At 36.3% G+C, this 11,190-nt stretch overlaps 1 protein-coding gene across 5 annotated transcripts in view; it reads right to left on the bottom strand.

The window, feature by feature from the left end:
• CHRM2 (cholinergic receptor muscarinic 2) overlaps positions 1-11,190 on the bottom strand; it is a 2,909,771-nt gene that overhangs the window by 1,541,176 nt on the left and 1,357,405 nt on the right. For all 5 annotated transcript variants that reach the window (XM_044088214.1, XM_044088216.1, XM_044088213.1 and 2 more), the window contains exon 4: positions 3,222-3,388. The gene's annotated coding sequence lies outside the window, so the exon portion shown is untranslated. The remainder of the gene's footprint in view (positions 1-3,221; positions 3,389-11,190) is intronic.

Below are 11,190 nucleotides of genomic sequence, written 5' to 3'. Positions count from 1 at the left end.
AAATGTTCTATGTTCTTATAACATGAAGGAAATATTATTTTGAACATTATTTAACAGCTATGTCTTCCAACTATCTGATGGTCTTTTCCCATAATTTTCTTAATGTCCATATTACTACTCATTTGGCATATTGATATATTATCTTGGTATAAAACCAAATGAATTGAATGTTTGCTACCCTAGGAAAGTATGTACTTATTTCTTCCTGTGCAAACAGATTCAATGATTCAAATAACTGTTATTGTCATTTAGGAAACACAAGTGCTACCTAAATGAAATTTTAAGTGTCAGCTCTTTTACCAGAGAAAACAAATACAAAAAGACAGACAGGCTGTGTTCTACATGAACTACAGAATGAACTGGCACCCCACCTAAGTACCATGTTCAGTCATAGCCTCACCTCAGGCTTTTTGCCCACTGAATGGCGCACAGCAACGGTTAACCCACTCCACAAAGGGGGAGCCACCATAGACCCTGGGGATCTACAGCCCTATTAGCCTGATGAGCCAGGTCTGCAAGGCTATGGAGCGAATCATCATGCAACTTATAAACAATGAAATTGGTAATCTCCAAACTCTGGACTCTACCCAGTTCGTGTTTCTAAAAGGAAGATCATGTCTTCTAAACCTTATAGATTTCTTTGAAGCGGTCACCAAAGCTGTAGATGAGGGTAAGGTGGTACACACAGCCTATCTAGATCTCGCCAAGGCTTTTGACACCATGCCCCACTCTGGAATTATAGACAAACTCACTAAACTAGGTATAAATCCCTATGTCCAAGATGGTTTGCCAACTGGCTCACTGAACGAACCCACACTGTGACCAGTGACAAGTGGAGTACCACAGCATTCAGTCCTAGGTCTTCTCATGTTTGGTATCTACTTCTCTGAAGTACAGGCTAACAGAGAAAGTCTTTGGCTAACAGAGTTCACAGATGACTGCAAACTAGGAGCCATAATCAAATCTCCTAACGGTGTGGACATCCTACAAAAGGGCCTCACTGAGACAGATGTCTGGTGTCAAAGGCATGGCCTCAAGCTCAATACCAGAAAGTGCACTGTCATCCCTTTAGGTAAAAACTTTGTACCCATGAACTACCACATAGGCGGTAGTCTACTTAACACCAAAAGTGTGATAAGAGACCTTAGGACACAAGTGGACATTAGTCTCTCCTTTGATAATCACATTGCCACAGTAGTCAGAAAATCCTTCTACATGGCACACCTCATCACAAAAGGTTTCTCATCCAGGAAAAAAGAGGTCATTGTTCCCCTCTACTCATCAATCATTAGACCCATTATAGAGTACAACGCCCCTTTTGGTATGTACCTCACAAGACATCTACAACTGGAAAGCCCACAAAAATACCTCACAAAGAGGATTACTGGCCTCAAACAGATGCCCTACGCAGACTGTCTCAAAAAACTCCAGCTTTACTCTGTTGCATATCGCCTACTCAGAGGTGATCTCTGCAAAACATACAAAGCTATGTCAAACCCAGAGCTATTGGACATGCTCCATGTAAAGAAATCCCAATCCCTCCAAGCTACACGCTCAAGGGACCTAAACCTTGACACCACAATAAACAGAACATGCTGGAGGGATAGATTCCTATCTCAGAGACTTCCCATACTCTGGAAAAAACTACCTATCTATATCAAACAAAGCTCCTCATTAGCACTCTTCAAGAAAAATCTTGATGATTGGATGGAAGATAGGAAATTCACCCTGGGGATCACTTCTGTGGCTCTACTTGACAGGGGCACAGGAAAATAATTTTGTTGGGTGGCAAAAGCCAGGGTACTGTTTGGCTAGGCTTATATAGGCCCTAGTGCCAATAGCCTAGTACCTACCTATGAACCTACGATAGGTATTATAGAATGAACAAAGGTATAGTACAAAAGTAAATATCTAGGTAGGTGATGCACATGCTTGTACACTATTTATATACAGTAATAACACTGACTACTAGATGATCAACACATGAAAAGCATACTGTACAGATGTGAGATTGGGTGATATTGCACGTAAGGGAGTGATTGGAAGCATCACACCACTAGCATGCAACAAATGAATGAAAACTTACTACTATTTGCATTAACCATTCCTTAAAAAACTTAAAAAATATCTGGTATGTCAAGGTCATCTTGCTTTAAGCCCCCATTTTTTACTTGTCATTGATGACATGTATCCATTATGGAGTAATAACAACCATTTCTCAAGTCAGGCTGTGAATAATTTATAAATTCTACCTTGTCCTGATCAATGCCTGGCAGTTGCTATACAGTATCTAAATGAAAAAGTTCAGGTCAGGCATTAAAAGATTTACCTGATTACACACACAGACAAACACACACACGGACACATAAACACAAACACACACACACACACACACACACACACACACACACACACACACACACACACACACACACACACACACTAAAATTGAATAAATTAAAATATATGTATTTATTGATTGATGTGTTTAAATTAATAAATAGATACATGCATAAATGAATAAAATAAGTAACTTTCAAACTGTACTAGTTTTGAAACTAGATTACCCCCTACCATCTTGCTCACAATTTATCTAGCCACTAATGGAGTGAAAACATAAATAATCTTTCCCAGAACTTCTGCTTGACAATAGCATCTCTCATTTGGAGTATCTTCAATTGATTCTAGATGACTGACAACACTTTTCGTTTAATGTCTTGAAAGATTCAGCTACTACTCTGTACCCAATCCTTTATGCTAACGTTACTCAGGATAATTATATGTACTGTATAAATTATTTATCATCTGAGCACATTCCAATTAACTCAACACAGCTGATGGTATCCTCCTACCCACTTTCAGTGATGGTTCCTTAAATTTATAGTTATATTACTCAGGTTACATTACATCTTTGATATGTATTGCAGGATTGAAGTTTAATCTCACTATTTCTTACTTAATGCAGTCATTTCTCTTACTTTACATCAGATATTGTCACTAACTTGGATCCCATCACAAAAGAGATCAAGAAGGATGAGCATACATATTTCACTGATAAATACTTAATAAAACATTTCACTCTGAGTATAATTGAAACAACATGTTGTCCAATGACTACAAAAAACATAATTCTTTTGGAGGCTACTAATGCATGGGAGGCAATATAACTACATCCAACATGACCCTAAATTATATGAGATAAATACTAATATATTACTTACTTTACCCATAAATGTTGTTACTTTCCAGTGAGACTGGTCTATACTCCTCTGATGAAATTAGCTATGAAGAAACTGACGAGTTATGAAATTCATAGCAATGATGCCACGTTGTCAAAAGAGGTGAACACCAATTTCATAAAGACAATTTTTGGTAGTTTGTCCATCAGCTAAAAATAAATAAATAAATAGATACATTAATACAAAAATAAAAGAAAGTAAGAAATAAAACCACAATGTATTAGAAGATGTAAAAGACTTAAAAACAGAATAAGGTAGCAAGAGCATTCAGTTCTTTAGTAAAGTTAGTTGAACATATCATAACTTCCATAATTGATACCACCAGTAATTTTATTTTTGTTTAATGTATCTCCTGGCTATTTCTTCTTTTCCTATTAATATTTCTCTAATACTAACAGTTACATTCACTGCATAGGTGCAACAACATTCTTCCACTGGTAGCTAACCCAGTACTTATCTGTGCAACCCTATCAAATATAAAATGTGAGGGAAAACATGAAATTTTATTTCTCTTCACTCGGACATGCTTAAAGGTAACATTTTTTTTCAGCAAGTCAGTGGTACTGAATTATTTATTTTAAATATCAGGTATAACGGGACTTCTATTCACTACACAGACCTTTACCACAACAGTAAAAGAATTTTACTCATGCAAATGAAAACCACAATATCATAATGTAATATCAAAACTGAGCTTTTGCAGATACCATATGGTTAATGAGTACCATCCCCAGATTTGGTATAATGTCAGCTGTTGTATTTAGTGAAATTAAAAATGTGCCCACACTGCTGAAGAAAGTCCTGGGTCATCTTTAAAGAGGAAATTATTCACATAGAATTTTAGCAAGATGTCGTTACTGTGTGCAGTATATAACACCAGCCTATCTGCAATCATCCTTGACTCTCATGTGCAAGCACGTGATAATGAGATTTGTTCTTGCAGATATGTCTGTAAACCCTGCAAGTTGAGTTAAGAGATCATGGTAACCCTTAAATATGAATATTCTGAGTACACACAGCTTTTCCTTTTTTCTTGTTTTGAAATCACAGAAAAATATAGAAGAAAGTTTGGTAGAGGTGGGTCCGGAGTCAGTCCTTCCTGGTAACGATGTGTGCATTGTCAGAAATATATCTAATGTGACTATGAGACACACTAAGAGGACTTCTGTCATGTATACTTCAATTAAAGATTGAATACTTTCCAATGTGACAAATGTGCACTTCAAAATACTAATTATATGTGACAAATCTATTCTAACTTGGTTATAGGCATGGGTTGTCTACATGGAGAGTATAAAATTAAAATTTATCATGAAGTCACACAAGTCATTTATAATCCAAGAAAATGTCTTTGTCCTCAGGTATAAAATTAACCCAGAATTAAGGTGCTATTAGAGAATAATAACCTAAGATGATCTAAATGACTCAGTAAAAACCATTATAAGAGCTGAGTCATTTGGAAAATGAATTTGGAGGATAAATTAAATGTATTTTGAGGATAAATTGAAATGTATAGATCATGAAGATGAAATCAAATGGGACAAATCTGAAAATTACCAACTACAAACAGTTGAAGAGAAGGTGGTTGCAACTATGCTGAATTCTACGGTCTGCGTGCATGATCCCAACCACAAATTTTGATACTACAAGATCTAGATAAATAACCACCACTTTTACAGCATGAAGCTTTTTCCATGAGTAACAATTCTGGTCACCCTGAAAACTCTCTATATATGATTCTGCCAGTGTTTATTCCGTCAGAGGTACACAGTTCTATCAATGACAATATTATTCCCACCTCTATAAATTGATTTTTACGATAGAGAAGACTGACCAAAATAACATTTCAATATTGTGCATGCACTAGCTAAATGTTCTTTTTTTGTCATATGTGTCTACCCATATCATGTGATGCACACAGTATAGTGATAATGTATATACATTTGAAAGGCTGCATGTAGTGTAAATATCTATCTATACTTATAGCTATGTTAGTATCTATATATGTCTCTGTCTATCTACCTATCTATCTGTCTATAAAGCAGCAGTAAATTTGATTGAAAAAATTTTTAGTTGACATCTGTTTAGTAGACACAATCTGATTGGCTAAGCATAATGTCAATGTTCAAAACATAAGGTGAAGAACCAGACACGATGAATACCACCAACAATTATTAGTAAAAATACATAGATATACTGAGTGCTTTCATCCTTCAGTAATCTTAACATGAACTTCATCAGAGTATTTATTTATATTTATTTATTTTACATTTGTTGACCGGGATTGTCTGACTGAGCTGAGTATTTCTTTTTCAGCAGAGGCCCGGGGAGAAATCTCCATAATATTACAATGTATTATATACATTAGGTTTATATTTGAAAGACAAAAGACAAGATAAAATAGGATTTACAGAGAATAGCTGGCACATATGGCAATCAGGCAAATACAATGTTCAGTAGTTCACTGCAGAAGATAGTCAACCTAAAGCAAATAATCAAATATAACAATCTTATTTTTTGATTGTTATAGTGTTATACAATAGCAGTAAATATCCAGGCTAGAGACATTTATAGTATAAAAGACCTAACAGTAGTGGTATACCAAAGGCCATAGTTTGACTGTCTAGGGTTAAGGTGGTTGGGTGCAGAGGCAGGACCATTGAGATTTTAGATATTCTCTTACTGCAGCTTTGAATAGATTAATATTTTTAAGGGACCTGATTTCATGTGGGAGTTTGTTCCATGATATAGAAGGATGGTAGCTGTAGAGGTTTTGACTAGTTTTGGTCTTGGGTTTGTATATTTCTAGCAGATCTTGGTCAGAGCTGTGTAGTGGCCAGGTGGGGTTGTAATATAAGATAAGAGGAGATAGGCTGGGACAGTAAGATTTCTGGTAAAGGAATGAGTACACTATAAGAAGTTTAGAGAGAAGTAGCTGGTGGGGAAACTCAAGACAGTTTAGGCGTTTTAGGGAAAGACAATGGCGAGATTTATAGGGTTGATGTCTGGCAAATCTAGCTAGCTTGTTGCAAGTTGTCTCTAATTTGACAAGTAATGTAGAGTGCAGATTTATAAGAATTTGAGAGCTATAGAATAGGATATGTAGGAGGTAGGCATGAGAGAGAGAGAGAGAGAGAGAGAGAGAGTGATTTTAGCTTTGTTTGTGAGGAACCTTTGTTTTGATAAAGGAGTCCAAGTTTTTGATGTGTTTTTTTATACTGTTGTTCACATGCAAGTCAAACTTAAGTCGATCATCAATTATGTTTTGTGTTATTTTCAAAAGTGATAGAGGTGTTATCTAGGGATAGTATGGAAAAATTGGTTTTAAGGTAGGTGAGGTTTTTAGGAAGAAAGAGAAGAAGTTTTGTTTTGGGGGGGGGTTAAGAATAAGCCTGGCATTGGTTGTCCTTTTATTTTTAATATCCCTCAAGTGTTCATAAATTCTCTCATTTAACTTTCTCTTAGTTTTTTATGATATAAAACATGGGACAAGAGGTACATGTTGCTAAGTATATTTCCTACATTCACCAATTACTATATATATATATATATATATATATATATATATATATATATATATATATATAAAAATCACAATTGCTCAGATTTACATGTCATAAATCTTAATGTTGATAAAGAAACACTTGTCAAGCAAGCCAATGTAAAACCATTTAAATACCAAATTAAATACCAAATACATTAATCAGGCTTCCACTTGAAAATGTATTCAAGAACTACTTCATTCAATTACTAAATTGCTAAGTTTAAAAACTTTATGTTCTGTAAACAAGATGATTATTACACATACACACAAAAAACTATAAATATGTTAGTAACATTGCCCCAATATCAAAAACAGAAATTACACATAGTAGTGTGTAAATGATCAAAAATAAATAAACAAAAATAATTAACTGCTTTTAAGGAAACTGATGTTCACCTATAGATTGACTGATCTCATTTTTAATAAGCTCTTCAATGAGAGACTATCATTAAGAATTGATGAATGATATGAGTTGAATATAATTTCCAAACCAACTCTTTATACTCTAATAAGTTCTCAATATCAGCACCCCTTAAACTGAAGATCACTTTATCAATAATAATGAAGAGAAACTTATTAAAAGCTGTGCACACCATCAAATGCCTAAATAAAGCATTGGTTGTCCTTTTATTTTTAATATCCGTCAAGTGTTCATAAATGTTCTTATTTAACTTTGTCTTAGACTTTCCAATATAAAAAGTACGACAAGAGGTACATGTTGCTAGGTATACCACTTCTAAAGTGTTATAGTTAACATAACCTGTACAACTCATAAATCTATAGTAACTATTAAGACTCACACATGAGCCATCACTGATGTACCTGCAAGCATTACAACTGGCACATTTAGACAGTCTTGGCATATATCAGTCATTGTACCTTTTGTCTCCTTTTCAGCTAATTCTTTTAGGTTTTTACCTGTACTAAATGAAAACTGGAGTGTCTCATCAATTATTGTTTCAACTGCTCAGTAGAAATCAAATAGTAATTAATTGTCACAATACTAACAATGTTGTATGCATCCTTATTAAAAGGAATGACCATAGCATCCATTTTAGAGACCAAAAACTAATCACTCTGGACATCCACATCTCGACCCCACCCTCTGACAAGGAAACCACTGTGAAAAATTTTTCAAAAGCAAACTTCTCACTACTTAACACCGAGGTGGTAAGTTTCAAAGCTCCCATGGTAAAGGATAATGCTGTCCAAGCTGCACTATCCTTTACAAATGCACTCTTTGAGCACCTACAAGAGTGCATGGATTGGGTTATCCCAAGCAAAACCAAGACTCCCTCCTCCAAAAAGAGGAAACCCTGTCTGGTGGACCCCTGTCATAAAAAAGCTATACAAACAAAAGGAGGAAACTGGTACAAAACAGAGGAAAATCCCAAGAAGGGAAGACATCCCTGATCAGTATCAGTAAGAAACTATGATCCCTCATAAAATCATCCAAGGCTAGTTTCGAAAGGAAAATCACCAAAGACTCTAAAGATAACCACAAAGCATTCTTTAGCTACGTCAAGAACCTAAGTGGTAACTCTCAGATCTGCTCTGAGTTAGTGCAGAATGGCAAAAAATAAACTGAATCAACTGACATTGCCAACAAACTGGCTGACAGGTTCAGTGCAAACTTCACCCCCCTCTAACCCCGAAAGGGCCCATGACCATTTCAGAGGAATATAGAGCCCCAGTAATCACAGACACACAGGTTAAGACAGCCTTCTCAAAAGCCACAAACACAGCATCAATGGGACCAGATGGTGTCCCAGGCTGTGTCTTACACGAGCTCCAAAATGAACTAACCCCTCACCTTAATACACTGTTCAAACTCAGTCTTTCCACAGGCTATGTTCCCATGGAATGGTGTACATCAACAGTTATCCCACCCCACAAAGGTGGAGCCACAACAGACCCAGGGAACTATCGCCCTATAATCCTGACTAGCTTGGTCTGTATGGAGCGCATCATCATGGAACTCATTAGCAAGGACATTGGGAAACTCCAAACATTGGACCTTACCCAATTCAGCTTTGTTGAGGGCAGATCTTGCCTATTAAACTTAGTAGGCTTCTTTGAAACAGTTATCAAGGCTATAGATGAGGGAAAGGTGATCCACACAGCCTACCTAGACCTCACCAAGGCCTTTGACACCATTCCCCACTCTGATATTATAGACAGATACACCAGCCTAAACATTAACTCCTATGTCATGAGATGGGTTGCCAACTGGCTCACAGATAGAACCCACACAGTAAGAGTTGTGGGTGATCCGACTCTAAACCAGTTACAAGTGGTGTCCCCAGGGCTCAGTCCTAGGACACCTCCTGTTTGGTATATACTTCTCTGAGGTACAGACAAACACAGGAGGGCTGTGGCTTACCAGGTTCACAGATGACTGCAAACTAGGGACCATAATCGACTCTCTGGCTGACACAGACATCCTCCAGAAGGGTCTCACTGAGACGGATACCTGGTGTTAGAAGAATGGCCTCAAGCTAAATGCCAACAAGTGCATAGTCATCCCCTTTGGGAAAAAGAAAGTTCCCACAAACTACCACATAGGTGGTAGTCCTCTAAATATGGAAAATGTAATCAGGGATCTGGGGACCCAAGTGAATAGTAACCTCTCCTTTGATAACCACATTGCCAAAGTGGTTAGAAAATCCTTCTGTATGGCCCACCTAATCACAAAAGGGTTTGCATCTAGAAGAAAAGAAGTTATTGCTCCCCTCTACTCATCTCTCATCAGGCCCATCATAGAGTACAATGCCCCATTTGGGATGTACCTTACTAGACACCTGCAACAGCTGGAAAGACCACAAAAGTACTTCACCAAGAGGATTACCGGTCTCAAACAGATGCCCTATGCAGCCAGACTAGAGAAACTCCAGCTGTACTCGGTTGCATACTGCCTACTCACAGGTGATCTCTGCCTGACATACAAGGCCATGCCAAACCCAGAAGTGATAGGCATGCTCCACCTAAAGAAAACCAAATTCCTTAGAGCCACACGCTTTAGGGATCTAAACCTCACCCCAACAATAAATAGGACATGCTAGAGGGACAGGTTCCTGTCTCAGAGAGTTCCCTTGCTTTGGAACAAGATTCCAGTCTACATTAGGCACAGCAACTCACTGACCCTCTTCAAGAGAAATCTTGACGAGTGGATGGGAAACCGAAAATTTATCTTGGGGATAAATTCAGTGGCCCTGCTGGACAGAGGCACAGGAAACTAATCTAAAAGGGTGGTGAAAGCCAACACATTCTGGCTAGGCTTATAAATGCCCTCGGGCAAGTAGCCTAGTACCAACCTATGAACCTAAGTTTCTTAAAAACATTAACATAATCAATCAGATACACTTGAAACAATAAATCATTTTCAAGGTTATAGTTTTAAGTCCTATATCAGAGTCCAACTTTACTAATTTACATTCATTTTCTTTAATAAGTTAATGCATTAACTCACAGCCAGTCCAATCAAATAAATCAATAAATTCACTGTGGAAAACCAAAAAAAGGTTCAGTGCCATGAGGATTTTTCCACAGTCTTAATCGCTCCAGAACACATTTAAAATAAAAATATCAAAAATGACAATTATCAACTTGTAGGTTCCTGAAAAACTTTCTGCTGAAGTACTATTAACTGCATTTTAAATGGCCACAAAGAATCTGCACAAACTTACTGCAATTGCAGGTTGCATGTTTTAAGCAATTTGTAGAAAGAAGACTAGTTTTCATTGCTACCTATTGAACTTCCTTGTTCTAATAGACTTGCAAACAGATTAGAAGATGTGCCGTTAAAATTCAATTCATACAATTCATTAGAAGTACCATCATGCTTTACTTCTATTACAAATAGCTGTAAAACCATAAATAGTGACCTGGATATTCTTAACATGCTGTGTCAGCTGTTCAAGTAATAATCTAAGATCTGCAGGGGAGTGATCATCTAGATTTGCCATCTAGTATTCCACCAAACAGTAAAAAACACCTTTAGTGGCAATCAAGTAAAATCTTCCACCAAATCACAAGTAACCACTGTATAGATAAAGAACCAGACATGATGAATATCACTAACATTTATTAGTAAAAATACATAGATATACCGAGTGCTTTCTTCCTTATGTAATCTTAACATGGACTTCATCAGAGTATATTTCCTACATTAACCAATTACCATATATATATATATATATATATATATATATATATATATATATATATATATATATATATATATATATATATATACTTGAAACAGCCAATCACAATCACTCAGATTTACATGTCATAAATATTAATGTTGATAAAAAAAAAACACTTGTCAAAGAAGCCTTTGTAAAACACTTTAAATACCAAATATTATAAGATGATAATTCAGGAGGGCAAATAAAGATATGGAGA

This window comes from Protopterus annectens, chromosome 11.part0 (assembly GCF_019279795.1).
Source record: "Protopterus annectens isolate FY-2018-M chromosome 11.part0, PAN1.0, whole genome shotgun sequence".
NCBI classification, from domain to species: Eukaryota; Metazoa; Chordata; order Ceratodontiformes; family Protopteridae; genus Protopterus; species Protopterus annectens.
The sequence above is the reverse complement of the archived record's forward strand: the minus strand, read 5'-3'. Positions and strand labels throughout refer to the sequence as shown.